An 18,091-nucleotide genomic window follows, 5' to 3' on the forward strand; every position below is an offset into this window, starting at 1 on the left:
CGGCTGACCCACTTCCCAGGTGAGGACACTGAGGCGCAGGCGGGGTGGTGACTAAGGGAGCCAGCGGGGCACGTGGCTTGAGGCTGCTCCCTGCAGCCCGGCCGCCCCTAGGCACGTGGGCCTGGGGTGCAGGGATGGCTCCCCTAGCTACGCTCGCGGGCCCTGGAGAGTGAGAAGCAGCCGACTGGCAGGCTGGGGCTGGCTGGCCTCTGCCCAGCGAGGTCCCCCCAGCCCCTGCTCCACCTGGGTTCCTGCCCTCGGGGTCTCCCAGAGCCCCAGGGCCATGCCAGCCTCCCTGGGCCCCACTGGAGTCCCTGGAGAGAGGTGCAGACTTGGGGCCCTAAGGCTGGGGGAGGTTGGGCCCCGGGGATAGGTGGAGCTGCGATCCGGTCCCCGAAGCGCCTGCCATCCCCAGGGGACTCAGGGCCCTGGCCAGGGCAGGTCCTGGGCTGGCCCTCTCCCGCCAGGGTCTAGCCTCAGCCTTGCTCCCCGGCCCTGCCCCTCGTGGGGCCCACAGGGGTGCGGGTGGGGTCTCATGGTGCCAGAGGGGCAGGGTGACACCAAAGCACGGGCGCCCCGCCCAGCTCTCCTTGCTCCACCTGCGTGACTCACCGCCCGCCTCCTGGCCCAGCGGCATCTATAAGAGCGCGGAGGCCCAGGCCCCCGCATCCTGCCTGCTGCTGCCCGCTGCCATGCTGGGGGGCCTGGGGAAACTCGCCGCCGAGGGCCTGGCCCACCGCACCGAGAAGGCCACCGAGGAAGCCGGTAGGGCCACCGCGGCGCTTCCCACCCGGCCATTCCTCTCGGGGAGGGGGGCCTGGTCCCATGGGGAACCCTGGCCGTGCAGCCCCACGGCCACGGGGGAGGAGGACGGGAGCCCTGAGGGGCCTCTCGAGGCAAGGGGCACCGGGTGGCTGGGGAGCTGTCAGCCACTGGGGTTCTGAATATCCTGTAAAGAGAAATGAAGGTGGACTTTTGTTTTTACCATAACGTTAAAGCGTCAGGGATTTCTGCATCAAGAAACCAGCAAGTCTGATTCTGTTGTCAGTCACCAGGGTTCATACCAAGGACATTTTCAGTTGAAAATGTCCTTGATATGAGCCCTAGCAAAGCCAGCAGGTGTCTGGGAAGGCCAGTGGAGCTGTCACCTGCTGGACGTTGCTGGGAAAGAAGCTGAGGCCGGAGATTGCTGCAAATGCCTGTACTTCATGTTTTAACTCTACAGCTGGCGTTGACCGCCCTTTTTAATCTCTCCCTAACCCTCCGGCTTCTGTGTCTATTCCCATTTTACAGACGAGGGAGCCAAGCCGTGAAGGGTAGAGGGAGACTTAGAACCAGGGGTTCTGACTCCAGACTCTTCCCATTCTAGCCCACTGCCCCCCAAATTTGGGACACTCTCAAGTGAGCAGGGGGTTGTCTCTTGGTGGAGGCGTTGCTCGGGGGACCTGGTTTGGCTGGAGGAGGCTTCAGGACTTGGCCTCCTGAGTCAGGGGAGCCTGTCCATCCCGGGGGCGCAGAGAGCCGGGAGGCACTGGCAAGAGGGCCTCCTCGCCAGCCTTCCCAGCAGGGCCAGGCCGAGCCCCACTTCATGGCTCTGAAGCTGGGGGGGCTGTCTTTCTCATGAGCTGGGGCCCCAGCTTGGGTATCCGGAACTGTCCGGGCCCAGCCGTAGGAGGCCCGGGCTCGGGTGTGCTCTCACCGGGGCTTGCCTCGTCTTTTCAGTTCACGTGGTGGAGGATGTGGTGAAGGAGGTGGTGGGCCACGTCAAGGAGGCCGGAGAGAAAGGTACGCCCCGAGGGGAGGGGTCCAGGCCGGGTTTGCCCAACTGGTTCAAACCCGGCTTGGCTGTTGTGTTTTTCCAGTTGGTGTGTAATTATCTACGTTCATCTGAGGTCACGCCCTACACTTTAGGAATCCGTAGAGGCAGTCCTCTCTGCGGGATGTTAAGAAAGAAACCAACAAAGGCCACCTGACAACATGCTGGAACAAAAATTTAAGATACAAACTTATAAACATATATATATATATATATATATATCACACATATATAAGTATGTGTACTTATGGATGGTATAGTGTACTGTGAGTATAACTATGTAGAAAGTATATGTGTACCTTAGTCCTTACAACAAAATAGATCAAGGACCGATCAAATATTTAAATATAAATATATAAAATTAATAAATTGTTAGATGACAATTTGTCATAATCTTGGACAAGGGAGTGCCTTTTAAACTGTGACAGAAAACCCAGCAGCTAGGAAGGAAATATTAGGTAAATATGACTGCATAAAACTTACAATTTTTCATAGTAAACTGTAAGCTAAGCCAAAGGAAAAATCACGTTAAGGAAAAAAAAAACTGTAATGGATACAACAAACGGCTAATTGCTTAATTTACAAAGGGTTAACTCAAAATATAAAAACCCAGTATGACAAAATGACCACCAGCTATAAACAGGCAGTTCACGGGAGAGCAAGTGTAGGATGCCAACACCCACGAGCATGTGCTCAGCAACGGAAGAAATGCAAGTCCTTGGAGGGGGCGGGGAGGAAGCCAGCAGGGTGGGGGCTGCTGCAGTCCCCTGGGCTCCCCCAGGGGCGCCTCCGTAAGTCTTCCCCATCCCAGGCCCCTCCAGGGCAGACTCGCCCCATGAGCGTCTTGAGATGTTTGCTCGAAGCACCCTGACGTTCTTCCTCTTCCTTCTTGACAGCCATTGCTGACACCTTAAAGAAAGCCGAAGAGGCAGGGAACAAAGTGGCGAAGGAAGTCACTGACAAGGTGACCAGCACCGTCACAAACACGGTCACACACGCGGCGGAGAGCCTGGGCAAGCTGGGGCAGTGAGCGCGCCCACCGCCACGCCCGCCCTGCCTGAGGCGCAATAAAAAGCTGTGAAATGTGCACGCCGAGTCCTGGCTTTTTATTTTATTTTATTATTTAGTTTCATTTCGTTTCATTTCATTTCATTTTTACTCTACATAGCTGTCAGATACCGCAAGGCCTCAAGGTCACCCCAAGGTGAGGAACCATATATTGGCCAACGTATTCTTTGGGCTTTCCTTGAAATGTTCTTGGAGGAGTCAGGTAAGATAACAGACAGACCTGCGGAGGCTCAGACCACGTGGGCGACTTCATGTCCAAAAGAGGCTTCAGACCAGCATCAGGTTGTGTCAAGGTCAGTTACAGAAGTAAGTCCAGGAGCGACGGAGCCACTGCTTGCTGGCCATGGAAGCCACCCTTGCACCCCTGCTTGGAGCTTTGTGTCGGGTCTAATCATTGCAGCGGGTGGTAGTGGGCTGGAAGGGCTGACCCTCTCCCTCCTGCCAAGAGCAAGTCCGTACCATACACTTTAAACTAGCTGCCAGTGACTTGTTCTTAGCTGACAGGAGATGAAAAGGTGTTTTGATTAAGGCACGCGCTAGTGGTAGGTGGTAGAAGAAACCCTTTTTGCTTACCTTTTTTCAGGCTTTCTTTTAGAATTGCCTTCACTGGTTTTTCCAGAGCCTAGAAATAGCGAATGTCCTGGCTTTGGCGTGTTTGCCACCGTGCAGTCAGGCAGGGATCTTTTATCGGTTTGGTTCCTGAGGACTTTTGAATTCCCCAAACTCAAAGCCCAGCTCAGAAACATGCGATCACGGTGAGTAGCAGTGTAAACTGGAACAAGCCATTTGGAAGGCGATTCCTCTTACAGGACTTTATTCTTCGGATGTACAAAGGTACACCCACAAGTGCTCTGAAGATAAACACACGTATTCATTGTAGCACACTTGTGATAGCAAGAGATTAGATGCAGCCTATAGTGCTCGCCAGAATCACATGAATGGCAAGTTTGCTCTGGTTAGGTTTGACGCACAATATCCAGAGTTGACACTGATCACTTCTAGTGTAGTATAAACACTTCACCTTGCGAGAGAGGCTCTGTGCCTTGAAGGCCGCTAATAAAGACTGGTTAACAAACACTGCATAGAGCCTTCCGGCAAGATGGTGGATCAGTAAGACACGGGACTCTCTCCTCTCCCAGAAAAATAGCTAGAGGAACGGCCTGGGAAAAAATGTTCTCGGTGGCCGGTCCCGGTGTCTGAGTGATTCCCAGGGCCCAGCAAAGGGACCACGCTTCCGGAGCCCTGAGACCAGGGGAAACACCCCAGATATGGACTCATCGTCCACTCCACTTTCCTAGGCCGAGCAGCTGCCAAGAACAAGGGCCGCATCTCCCAGTACCTGGCAAACAACTGCAGTATTACCTCACGGACTGACTGCTTCTCTGAGGTGCCCACAAGTGTATTTGGGGAGAAGTTTCAAGAGCAGTTGAGGAGCGGCCGTCCTTCTAGGAGATCCCATGCCAGAATACGGATGTCACGAAGGAGGTGATGGTTCAGGCAGAGGAAGCAGCTGCGGAGGTTACGAGGAAGCTGGGAAAACTGGAGAAAAAACGCTCGGAGAAGGAAAAGAAGTAACTCATTGTGACTGCGCTGACGTCTTCAGAAAACAACAGTAATACTCCAGAAGAGTGTGAGAAATGAAAAAGCAGACAAAGCACAAGCTTCAGGAGGTGCCTCAGGAGAATGGAATGGATGACCTGAGGCGGGATAGAATAGGGGCGAAGGAGGAGGGGCAGAAAACCTAATAAATTTCTACACAGAACCACCCAGCAGGAAAAACTAAAGCAGCATCCTGCTGGAATCACGGAAGTAAGCACTGGTGCCTGCTGACTGGTAGGAATGCAGTTTATACCATTCACCTACCAGCTACAGAAATAACACCGGCAATAAATCACCTGGCTGCATAGTCATGGGAATGCAGCTCACACTGCCCACCCAGCAGAAGAAAAGGAGAAAAACAGGATATCCCCACACTATCCACCTATTTCATAAGTCCCTCATGGGAGCAATAGCCAGGAGCTAATCACCACTGGACAGCAACCCCTAACTCCCTAAGAAGATCAAATTGCCCAATAGAGCTTCCCTGCTTTGTCTCAAATATGCCAATCAGCGCGGACCCTGGACTCCTGTACCCCCCATACAACAGGGGACCCCAGGGCAGAACTTTGCATTTTCTCCCTTGAAAAGGCCCGCCTTGCACTCTAAAGGCATATTTCTGTTCTCTTGCTCTGCCCCCCAATAAATTCTTTGCTTGCCTGACTGATTCGTGACTTGTCCTTAAATTCTTGGTTGTGATGAAGCCAAGAACCTAGACACCATCTCTAATAGCATATAAAATGGCGAGCCAGTCAGGAGAAGGAGAGGCAGGTGACTCTCCTGGTGAGTATGAACTTCTGATTGTAGGCTGTCTGTACCCTCTTTTGTTTTATTAGTGAGGCCCCTGAGACTTTACCCTGGGTCATGCCTAGAGGTTTGTTACAATCAGTCTCTGCTTTCTTAATGTGCCTCTGAATGTCCAGTTCAACTGCAAACTTGGTCCCTGGCAGTGGCCATAAAATGAGTCCAGTTCCTAAAACCTCAAGCCAGCCCCTCTTCTAGGGAAAATGTTCGGCTTGGTAGCTTCAGTCCAGAACCCAGGTCCAGACGTCTCCCAAGACCTGGGGTGCTGCAGGGACGCCTGGTGGCAGGGCCTCTGCAAGTCTCAGGAAGCTGGCAACCAGAGCAATGACCCTAAACGTCCCCCAAGACTGAAGAGGCATGGGCGATTCAGGTTGATTCCCAGGGCCTCCTGGTGAAAGGCATGCTGGCGCCCGTGGCCAGCTGGCCTTATCAGAGAGCTGGCCCACATGGAGTGCTGGCCCATGCAGGAGTGCCGGCCTGCACAGAGAGCTGGCACAGCAAGATGAACAGTGAAAAGAGACAGAGAAGAGAGACAATAAGAGACACAGCAGAATAGGGAGCTGAGGTGGTGCAAAAGTTTGAGCACCTCTCTCCCACTCCAGAAGGTGCCCAGATCTGTTCCTGGTGCTGTGTGAAGAGAAGACAAGCAGACACAGAAGAACACACAGAGAGCAGACTGTGAGCACCAAACAATGAAGGGGTGGGAGAAATAAATAAATAAAAGAAATCTTTAAAAAAAATTGGATAATGGTGAAAAGTAACCTAAAAATGAATCCTTTAATGTCAATAATGTCTTGCAATTGGATTCACTGTCTAAATCACAAGTGGAAACTTACTAGAAACTGTAACTAAGAGTTAAGATCATTATAATGGATGCCTTTATATTATAAAACAGCAGAAGGATAATATCTGACATTTCTATATCTGAGTGGATTTATTTATTTGTCTTTATTTTTTTAATATTACATTAAAAAAATATGAGGTCTCCATATATATCTGAGTGGATTTAGCCTAGACTTCAGCTCTTATAATGGTAATCTTCTACTAATTTAACTTTAATTTGGTTACTTCAGCTCTAACCCCACCCTAGCTTATGCTAGCTATTGTAATAGTTATAAACTGAGTTTACCTTTGATTATGGTTGTTTCTGGTCTAGCCTCACCCCTTGCCATTAATTACGGTTATTTCATAAGACCTTCTGCCCCCCACAGCTCAGGGGAAATCAAACTTGAGACACCCCTCTCTCCTGTCCTTCCACTGGTATTAGGGGCCCTGCTTTCTCTGTGACCCCAGGTGTTTGCTGCCTGTGGAATTCTTGGCCCTTGGGGTTGGATGTTCACTCTTCCAGTCCAGAATGGGGGCCTCCCACCTAGACTGTTGGGTGCCTAAAAGCAGCAATTCATGAGAGAAACCAGTTTCCCCAAAGCTTCAGTGACCTCAGTGAGTGTATACTGGAGTCAGTATTTTTCATCCAAGATCTGCCAAAGTCAAAATGGGACATAAGCGAAGCTCTGAAGCAAAGGAAGGAAGTACAGAAGTTAAATCCATACTTTTTCCCCCCTTTGTCTTCTCTCTGCCTGAACCAACCTGCAAGTATACCTAGGACCCGTAATTTGTTATTTTCTTTCTCTTCTCTTATTTTCTTAATAAACTTCTGGCCAACTAAACTGGCATGTTCTTAAATTCTTTTTTGTAACATAGTCAAGAACCTGGAGAAAATCTGGCAACAGTAGGGCATCATCTCTTTGTGTGTGGTAGCATGAGGAACCCTCATTTTCAACATGACATATTTCCATAATGCTTGAATCTTAGAGCAAACCAATACAGATCTTTATTTTTAAATATTAAGGTAGGGGACATGTAATAGCCTATTCAAGATTGTTTCCTAGTTAAGTGCTGCTCAAAGTCTGCTGTGCTCCAAATTTTGTTACTACTTGTAGACAAGAAAAGTAAAGGACCGAGAACATTCAGAAACTTGTAGGAATTTCACATCGCCTGGAGTCCGAGAGTGTGATCAATGGATAATTTTCATTGAACAGCACAGAGATCTGCTTGGGTGGCAGAACTTGCAAGACAGGTTTTGTGTGAACTAGTCATGTGCGCTAGCAGGACTGCATGCCATGATGGATAAGATTAAAAAGAAAACAGCAGCAGCTGGTCCTGCAGCAGAGTTGCCCAAGCTCCCTTAGATTCACCTTGCATTCTGCTGTTCTAGAACAAGCACTTCCATTTCTCTTTTCTTCTTTCTCTCTGTGTTGTGAAATAAGGCATGTGCAATCAACCTCAAACTCTGAACATGTTATAAAAAGCAAGAGAGAGATGTCAGCAAAAATGGTGGAGCAAGTTACTCTAAAAATTCTCTGCTGCATAAAAGCTATGAGAAGACTGGCAAAAATAGTGAGAATCAGCTTTTTCAGAGCTCTGGACATTAACCAAAGGCTTGTAGCAATCAGGTGTTATTCAAAACAATGAAAAAGGGCTGAATCTTGGTGAGAACGGTGAGCTTTATGAGGCTTTAGCTTGCCCTATTCCTGGCCCTTGTTCCCCAGCTCCACGTTAACCTTGAAAACCAGCAGACTGGCAGCCACAGGAGAGAGAACGAGCTGAACGCCTGCACACGCTCTCGGAGAACTGTCACTCTTTGACCTGCCTGATGGTTCCTGGAAGACCCCACTCAGAAGGCTGTCTTCCTTTGACCTGACGGGGAGCTAGCCTAGGGCAAAAGCCTTTTCCCTGGGGGCACTTGTCAAAAACAATTAGAGGCGGTTGTTTAACTTCCTGGCAACCCGAGGCACTGGATAGCAGTGTGGGTAAACAATAGCTAACCAGACTCTTTAAAGGGAAAGCTGCGGAATGAGGTGTCCACAGGGGACTTTGAAAACTCTGAGGTATTCCTGGGACTCTAGGAAGCCACACGCATGTGAAGGGCTGTCCACGTACTCAAGAAAGGCCTGAGGAGGCCCTAAGCTCTCAGCGCTGATGGACCTCGAGGTTTAAGTAGGACGTGACGGCCAAGGCAGAGCTGTAAGCTCCTGGCTGAGTGTGGACTGTGAGCCCCAATAAGCACCCGGCACCCCTCAGCAAAGATGATGTGCTCATTTGCCAGAGCTGCTATCATAAACACCACAAACTGGTTTGGGGTTTTACAGGGGGAACTTACTGGCTCATGGATTTTGAGGTTAAAGGAAGTCCAAAATCAAGATAGCAGCAAGACTGGCTTTCTCTGAGTTTGTGGCATTCTGGGGCTGGCCAGCGGCAACCTTCCTTGGCTGGTACCTCTGCCTCCTGCGACATGGTGACACTCCTCCTTTTGTCAGCTCTTGTGGTTTCTGCTGCGTCTGGCTTCTTCCTGTGTGGCCTTCTCCAAACGTCTGGCTTCCGGGTTCTTCTCTCTATAAAGTCCCCAGTACTGTGGACTAAGGCCCGCCCTGGTTCAGTTTGCCTCACCTTAATTTAAAAAGATAACAAATGGACAAACCTATAGCCAGACTGGCCAAGAACAAGAGATGTCTCAAATCGCTAAATCAGGAATGAAAGAGGGGACGTTATTACCAACCTTCCTGAAATGAAAAGGGTTATAAATGAACAATTGCATGGCAACAAATTAGGTAACCAAAATGAACTGGGAAAATTCCTAGAAAGACACACATTAGCAAAACTGATCAGGAAGAAATAAAACATCTGAGTAGTCCTAGAACAAGCAAGGAAATTGAATTACTAATAAAATCCTTCCCACAAGGAAGATCCCAGTCCCAGATTACTTCACTGGTGACCTGTACCAAAATCTAAAGAATTCATACCTACCCTTCCCAAGCTCTCCCCAAAAAATAGCAGAGGAGGGAACACTTTCTAACTCATTCTGAGGCCAGTATTACTCTATTAGTCAGGGTTGTCCAGAGAAACAGAGCTGACCAGAGGTATGCAACTACGAGATACTCCAGGAATTGGCTCATGCCACCTTGGGGATTGGCAAGTCTGAATTCCACAGAGCAGGTCACAAGTTGGGAACTCCAGGAATTAAGGTCAGTTCTGAGCCAGTATCTAATAATTCCCCAAATGTCCGCGCATTTCCTTTTCACCCTGGCAAAAGGCCGTAGGTCCCTTTGGGAAAGGCTGGAAGGAAGAGGATCAGCATTGTTATTTGAAGTGTGGCCGAGTCCTTCTGCGAGGGGCATCTGCCTTCCCTTCACTCAAGGTTCCGGGTCTGTGAACTCTCAAGTTTGGGAACTGACTGAGGGGCCGTGATTCTGTTTTTGTGATTCAAGTTAGATTTTTGTTCACTTGGCCTTAAACTCTTCTGCTTATACAGATCAAGTAAGAATTTAGTGGATGATACATCGGTTCTACTTCCAGGGACCCCGTGATCTGCTAGCCAATGCCGCGGGCCTCTGCAAGGCAGACTGCTCTGCCTGCTGCTTTGAGCCTGCGCCCACGGCGATGGCCAGGCCCCCCTCGTCCCCCGTGACGGAGCTCTGCCTTTTGGCCTCTGCCAACCTGGGATCCGACCATCCCCGCTGTGTCCAAGCTCAGTGACAGCGGTTCCCTCGGCAATATCTGATCTACAGAGAAGAGCAACCACAGAGCTCTTCAGGGATGACGGATTTAGTCTCACAGATATATTCCTCACAGTCCTGGTGAAAGATGTATCCCCCAGGCGTTCGTGGGGTGGGTGAGCCGCTCTTTTTCTGGGAGTACACGGGATTGAACCGGGACCTCATACATGCGAAGCAGGTGCTCAACCACTGAGCTGCACCCACTCCCTTCAGCGGTCTTAAGCGATAAATCCACTCTAACATCCCAGTCTCTCTGGACCTTTGGATTCCTCATTACATTAAAGCAGGGCAGTTCTGGCATCTCGACCTGAGGTCACATACATCACCTTTTGGTCCGTGATTCAGGCCGCCACCGGAACAAACTGTGAGAGCCCTGTCTAACCCCTCGAGCCTCAGCTGGAAGCCAGCACCTCTGCGTGGTGGGCCCATACCAACAATTCAGCCTGACCCGGCGCTCTGGTCCTCCCACAGCCTTACCCTCCCTTCCCGCAGACACTGCCCCGACGTCTGTCCACAGACACTGGGACAGCCAGGCGGTCCTTTTGGAGGACAGCCCCTCTCCTCATGGGTCACTTGGGGCCCCGCCTTCTGGGGCCCGCCGGCGCCTCCGTCTGTCTGTGGGTCTGGAAGAAAGGGGTGGCGGGGTGGTCCCGGGAGGAATGCACCCTGCTCTGCCGCGGCTGCCTCGGGGCGCTCCCTGCAGTCTGGTCAGGGGCGCCTGGGAGGTGCGCGGCTGCTCCGCGGGCAGGGAGGCGGGGAGGCAGGGCCTTCCCCGAGTCCCCTCAGGTGGAGGGGGGGTCAGCGGCTGGTTCCTCAGCGCAGACCACAACGAGGGCACCCGCGGGCGCGCCCACCCCCGGGACCCCCGGCTCCTGCGAGGCCGCCTGCCACGGCGCGTCCCCTCCCGCCAGCCCTGCCTCGTGCACGCGTGGGACAGGCCGCGGGGGAGAACGGGTGGAGGGCCAAGGGCCGGGGACGCCCCCTCCACCCCTCCCTGCCCTCCCCGGTGCCCCCACAGAGGAAGGCGACCCCCCCCAGGGCCTCCCGCGGGCCGCACGCCGCAGGGCTCCCTGCGGACCCCCCCTCCCCTGCCTCCCCGCCCCGCCCGAGACCCACGGATGGGGGCAAGGGGGGCGCCGGCGGGACGCGGGTGGGCGAGGGCAGGCCAGCGGGGGCGCGGGCGGGGCGGGGAGTGGGCGCCGGGGTCCCGACGCAGGGGGCTGCTGCCCCGCGGGGCGCACGACCCCCGCGCCGCCGCCCCTGCCGCGGGCAGCCGCCTCCGCCCTCACAGGGTCTGAATTAATTCTCCTCTTAGATTACTCTACGTTTAGATTCCGTTTTCTTCCTGAACTTTCTCCCTTAGGTGTGCGGCTGGCAGGCGAGAGAGCAACGCGCCCCGACGCGAAGGCGGGCGGAAGGCCGGCTGCGGGGGGACTGTGCTGGCGGTGGTTTCGGGGTCCGCGGGGCCCGAGGTCAAGGGCCCTAGTCTGCCACAGCCCCGGGAGGAGGAGTCTGCCCAGCCCGGCCCCGGCCCGCGCACCTGCCGGGGTCTCAGTGGACCCCGCCTCCCGGGCTCGCCCCGCGCACCTGCCGGGGTCTCAGTGGACCCCGCCGCCCGGGCTCGCCCCGCGCACCTGCCGGGGTCTCAGTGGACCCCGCCGCCCGGGCTCGCCGCGTCTCAGGCCCCAGGAGGCTGGAGAGGCCCCACCAGGTTCTAAGGGCTGGGGGTCTGGCCAGCCCCGCCTGCCAGCGGAGGTGACCGAAGGGTCCCTGAATCTTGCAAAACATCTGTCCGGGTTCGTTCCAGTGGGCGATATGCCTGGAGGCAGGGGGGCTCGAGACGTACCGGCCGCCTTCCCCTGGCCGGCCTTTTTTGGTTTTTCATTTGACCTTATTTTAAGTGGACAATTCTTTGACATTAAATATGCTGACAGTACGTGTAACTTTCACCACTATCTCCAGATTATTTTCATCATTCTACACCAAAACTTACACTTACTTAGCAACAACGCCCTGTTTCCCTTCTAACCACTATTCTGCTTTCTGTGAATTGTGTTTATTCTAAGTATTTCATATAAGGAAAATCATACTTCGTCCTTTTTGTCTGGTTTATGTCATTTAACATGACGTCCGCAAAGTCCATCTACTTTGTAGCATGTATCAGAACTTCAGTAATATCCCATTGCATGATTATCCCACATGCTGTTTATCCATTGCCTGTTAATGGCATCTCACCTGCCTCCACCTTTTGGCTACTGTGATTTTTTTTTTTTTTAACTTTATTTTGTTCATTTAGTAACTGAAAGTATAAACTATTAAAAACTAAAAAAAAGTTGAATAAAACAAACATTTCTCAATTAAAGAAACTGGATACCTATAACATTTTTTTGGCTCGTACAATATGTCACACAATGTACTTGGTTCATAGTAATGAAATCATACAGGATTTGTCCTTTTGTGTCTGGCTTGCTTCCCTCAACATGTCCTCCGGGCTCATCCATGTAATCATATGCTTTACGACTTCATTTCTTCTTACAGTTGCATAATATTCCATCATGTATTGAATAGACCACAGTTTGTTTATCCATTCATCGGTTGATGGACACCTACCTGGGTTGTTTCCAACTTTTGGCAATCGTGAGTAATGTCACTGTGCATATCGGTGTGCAGATGTCTGTCTGTCTCACTGCTCTCCGTTCTCCTGGGTATATACCTAGGAATGGTACTGCTGGGTCACATGGCAAGTCTACATTCAACTTCCTTAGGAACTGCCACACAGTCCTCCACAGTGGCTGCACCATTCTACATTCCCACCGACAGTGAAGAGGTGTTCTTATCTCTCCATATCATCTCCAACACTTGTAGTTCTTTGTCTTTTTAATAGTGGCCTTTCTGATAGGTGTGAAATGATATCTCATTGTAATTTTGATTTGCATTTCCCCAATCATTAGTTGTGTTGAGCATTTCTTCATGGTTTTTTTTTTAAAGATTTATTTATTTAATTCCCCCTCCCCTGGTTGTCTGTTCTTGGTGTCTATTTGCTGCGTCTTGTTTCTTTGTCCGCTTCTGTTGTCATCAGCGGCACAGGAAGTGTGGGCGGCGCCATTCCTGGGCAGGCTGCACTTTCTTTTCGCGCTGGGCGGCTTTCCTCATGGGCGCACTCCTTGCGCGTGGGGCTCCCCCACGCGGGGGACACCCTTGCGTGGCACGGCACTCCTTGCGCGCATCAGCACTGCGCATGGCCAGCTCCACACGGGTCTAGGAGGCCCGGGGTTTGAACCGCGGACCTCCCATATGGTAGACGGACGCCCTAACCACTGGGCCAAAGTCCGTTTCCCTCTTCATGGGTTTTTGTTTTTCCATTTGTATTTCTTTGGACAAATGTCTATTCAAGTCTTTGGCCCTTTTTTTTTTTAAAAGATTTATTTTTCATTTATTTCTCTCCCCCCTCCCCCCCTCCCCAGTTGTCTGCTCTCTGTGTCCATTCACTGTGTGTTCTTCTGTGTCTACTTGCATTCTTGTAGGTAGTGCCAGGGATCTGTGTCTCTTTTTTCGTTGCTTCATCTTGCTGTGTTAGCTCTCCACATGTGCGGGGCCACTCCTGAGCGGGCTGTGCCTTTATCGCACGGGGCGGCTGTCCTTGCGAGGCATGCTCTTTTCACATGCGGCCCCCCTACGTGCCCTGTGCGGCAGCACCATGCGTGGCCGGCTCACCACAAGGGTCAGGAGGCTCTAGTGCTGAACCCTGGACCTCCCATGTGGTAGGCAGACGTTCTATCGGTTGGACCACATCCGCTTCCCTGGCCCATTTTTTATTTGGGTCGTTTGTCTTTTTATTGTTGAGTTGTAACATCTCTTTATGTATCCTGGGTGTTAAACACTTATTGGATATGTGATTTCCAAGTATTTTCTCCCATTGAGTTGCCTGCCTTTTCACCCTTTTGACAAAGTCCTGTGAGGTGAAAAAAAGTTTAATTTTGAGGAGGTCCCATTTATCTATTTTTCTTTTGTTGCATGTGCTTTGGGTGTAAGGTTCAAGAAACCACCACCTACTGCAAGGCCTTGAAGATGTTTCCCTACATTTTCTTCTGGTAGTTTTATGGTCCTGGCTTTTGTATTTAGGTCTTTGATCATTTTGAATTGAATCTTATAGGGAGTGAGAGAGGAGTCCTCTTTCATTCTTTTGGTTTAGTTATCCCATTCTCCCAGCACCCTTTGTTGAAGAGACTGTTTTGTCCCATTAACATTAACTTGGTAGGTTTTTCAAAAACCATTTGACTGTATAGGTGAGGGTTTATTTCTTGATTCTCAATTCTATTCCACTGATCAATGTGTCTTTTTTTTCTATTTATATATTAATCTAATGAATAAGGAAGAAATTAAGCTTTGCCAACATTCATAATATGGATTAAAAAAATTTTTTTTTATGTCGATAATAGTTTACTCTGTAGTTCACACTCTCCCCTGGTACATTCAGTGGGTTATGGCAGGATATATAATGTCCAGCATCCGACCCTGCAATATCATTTAGGACAACTACAAAGTCCCCAAAAAATGCCCCCTCATCACCTCTCTTCTTCCCACTAGGGAGTGGGAAGTTGCCTTCAGCAACTACTCTGGTCACTTTGTCACCGTCAATGATACAACTTCTTCTATTAGTAGTCACAGAAGTTTGATAGCAGAGTATCAGTAAGTCCACTCTAGTCCATACTCTATTCCTCCATCCTGTGGACCCTGGGATGGTGATGTCCACTCCACCTCTAAGTCGAGAGGGGGCTTAAATGCTGGAAGCGATTCCTCTGCGTCCTCAACAATCAGTCCCTGGTAGTAGAGGAGGAGATTGGGAGGGTTGTGTATCTTTAGCCCCCTGCTGTCTGTGTCCCCTCTCTCCCTTTCCTGAGGCATCTTCAACAGTTAGTCCAGGATTTCTCCATTACTTCCCCCGCTCCCAGGGCAAACCAGTGTGTGGTCCTACCTGGCCTGGAAGGGCTCCTGGGACACAGCAGACCAAATCTGGGTCAGAAGCTGACTCAGCCTTAGGCTGTGTCCCTCTCTTTCCCCTTTCCTGGGGTGCTGTATCACTGGAGCCCCCTTTGTCTGTAGCCGCAGGCCCAGAGACCTGAGAATTCTAAGGTGTCCTTAGTGTGGGGGATGGTGCCAGCAGCAGCAGCCGCTGGTTTCAGCTCACAGTTCTGTCCCCGAGATTTCCCTCCTTTTCTCTCTCTCCTCTGAGGGGTGTCCAGCCTTCCCCTGGTGTCCTACACCCTAGAAGATCTTTTTCTAGGCTGTTTCATACTGTCTTCTAGCTATTTTTCTGGAGGAGAAGAGTCCCGTGTCTTTCTAGTCCTCCTTCTTCCTGTTTGTCCTCGGCTATTGTGATTAATACTGCAATAAACCCTGGGGTGCAAATATCTGTTTGAGTTCCTGTTTTAGTTCTTTTGGTTATGTACCAAGGAGTGGAATTGCCAGTCATATGATAATTCTATGTTTAATTTCCTGAGGAACTGCCAAATTGTTTTCTATGGTGGCTGCATTTTATATCCCCATCAACAATGTACAAAGGTCCCTATTTTTCCACATGCTTACTAACGTGCTATTTTCAGTTTAAAGTAGTAGCCATGCTAGGGGTTTGAAGTAGTGTCTCCTTGTCGTTTTATTTATTTATTTACTTAATTTTATTTTATTTTTTAAAGATTTATTATTTACTTAATTCCCCCCCTCCCCCGGTTGTCTGTTCTCTGTGTCCTTTTGCTGCGTCTTGTTTCTTTGTCCGCTTCTGTTGTCGTCAGCGGCACGGGAAGTGTGGGCGGTGCCATTCCTGGGCAGGCTGCACTTCCTTTCGCGCTGGGCGGCTCTCCTTACGGGGCGCACTCCTTGCGCGTGGGGCTCCCCTATGCGGGGGACACCCCTGCGTGGCAGGGCACTCCTTGCCCGCATCAGCACTGCGCATGGGCCAGCTCCACACGGGTCAAGGAGGCCCGGGGTTTGAACCGTGGACCTCCCATGTGGTAGACGGACGCCCTAACCACTGGGCCAAGTCCGCTTCCCTCCTTGTCGTTTTAATTTGCATTTCTCTAACGTCTAATGAAGTTGAGTATCTTTTCATATACTTCTCGGCTATTTGAATATCATCTTTGGAGAAATGTTTATCCAAATCCTTGGCCCTGTGTTTTTTCTCTTTTACTTGGGTCTTTTTGTTGTTTGGTTGTAGTTTTTAATATATTCTGGATATTAAGCCCTTATGAGATAAATGGTTTCCAAATATTTCCCCCATTCTGCAAATTGTCTTTTCACTTTCTTGCTAATGTCCTTTGCTGCACAAGGACATTATTATTTTGATGAAGTTCCATTTATCTAGTTTTTCTTGCTCATGATCTTGGTATAAAATCTAAAAATCCATTGCTTTCTACCAGGTCCTGAAGACACTTCCCTAAGTTTTTCTGGAGGAGTTTTATTGTATTAGCTCTTATAGTTAGTTCTTTGAGCCATTTTGAATTAATTTTTGTGTACAGTGAGAGGTGGCAGTCCACACTCATTGTTTTGCATGTGGATTTCCAGTTCTTCCAGCACCATTTGTTGAAGAGTCTATTCTTTCCTCAGTGAATGAACTTGGCACCCTTGTCTAAAGTCAGCTAGCGAAGGATGTGTGGATTTAACTCTGGACTCCCAGTTCTCTTCCATTGGTCTAATGGCTGTCCTTATGCCAGTAGCACTCTGTTTTAATTGCTGTGGCTTTGTACTAACTTTTGAAATCAGGAATTGTGATCCTCCAATTCTGTTCTTTTTCAAAATTGTTTTATGTATTCAAGACCCCTTATAATTCCATATGAATCTGAGGACCAGCTTTTCCATACCTGCAAAAAAAAAAAAAAAAGGCTGCTGGAATTTTGATAGCGATTGCACTGAATTTATAGATTACTTTAAGCAGAATTCAGGCAGAATTGATATTGTAAAAACATTGTCTTCCAATCCATGAACACAGGATGACTTTCCATTTATTTAAGTTTTATTTCTTTCAGCAATATTTTGTAGTTTTCGGTGTACAAGTCTTTTACCTCTTCACTTAAGTTTATTTTATTCTTTTAGATGCCATTGTAAATGGGATTGCTTTCTTGATTTCCATTTCAGATTGTTCATTACTGGTGTATAGGAACCCAGCTGATTTCTGACGGTTATTTTGTGTTTTAGTCAGGGATCTCTAGGGAAAACAGAATCAACAAAAGATATCTGTCAATAGTAAGAGATTTTATGAGTCTCTCACATGACGATGGTGATGCACAAGTCCAAGTTCTGCAGGCAGGCTGCAAACCAGGGGCTTTGATGAAAGTCCAATGAAGGTCCTTGATGACTTTCCAGGAGATGCTGGCTATCCAAAGACGAGCTGGGAAATTCTCCTGAATGCTGAAATCACTTCCCCTTTTAAGGCATTCAACTGATTGGATAAAGTGTCACTCATTGCTGACGGTAATCTTCCCAAATGATGTAAAGGTAATCAGCTATCTATGCAGTAAACTCACTGGTGACTAAAGTCCGTAAATGTTCTTGTATTATAATTAGCCCAGTGCTTCCTTGACCAAACAAATGGGCACATTTACCTGGCCAAGTTGACATGTTAGCCTAACCATCACAGTCTACCCCTTGTCAACTTGGCAGCTATACACATTACCTTAAACCATACTTAGTCTCTAAGTAAAACAATAACAGACATATATATATATATATCCACCCAACAATGTTCAACTCTCCTGTGTACCACCAGAAATGCATTAATTCCCTACAGAATAGGGTGCAAGGTCTTGGGTAATATTCACTCTTTACTTGACATCCTCAAATATTATGACATGAAACTGACACAACTTGTCATATGATAAGGGAAAAGGTTGGGGAAGAAAACAAAGAAATTCATCTTGTGTACATGTAAATCACACTCATAACGAAACAAGGAAGGAAGACTCATGACCATTATAGTCCTCATTTCTGTAATTGGCCACATGGTTGAAGTTCATATTTATCACTTCCTTCTTCTACTACCCATTCCATGTTCCCCTTACCCTCAGCAAGCACTTCAGCTGGCCGTGGTGGGGTGACCCAAACTTTATTCTGAAGATTCTGGGCCATTGTTAGTCCTGCTTGAATTGGGTTCTTGCAATTTTCCATTGACTTTAACCACAGGGCATGGCAGTACTAGGAGATGCCCTAGAGGATCTCCTGTATTCCAGGCAAACTCTTCTCTTTTTTTTTTTAAGATTTATTT

General features: G+C 49.4%; 1 long non-coding RNA gene across 1 annotated transcript; it reads left to right on the top strand.

Annotated features, from left to right (window-relative positions):
• The first annotated feature begins 775 nt into the window (after window positions 1-775).
• On the top strand, window positions 776-2,903 carry LOC139439249 (uncharacterized). The gene is made up of 2 exons (XR_011649126.1): window positions 776-1,785; window positions 2,713-2,903. It is a non-coding gene; the product is annotated as an uncharacterized lncRNA (long non-coding RNA).
• The last annotated feature ends 15,188 nt before the right edge of the window (window positions 2,904-18,091 follow it).

This window comes from Dasypus novemcinctus, chromosome 6 (assembly GCF_030445035.2).
Source record: "Dasypus novemcinctus isolate mDasNov1 chromosome 6, mDasNov1.1.hap2, whole genome shotgun sequence".
NCBI lineage: Eukaryota > Metazoa > Chordata > Mammalia > Cingulata > Dasypodidae > Dasypus > Dasypus novemcinctus.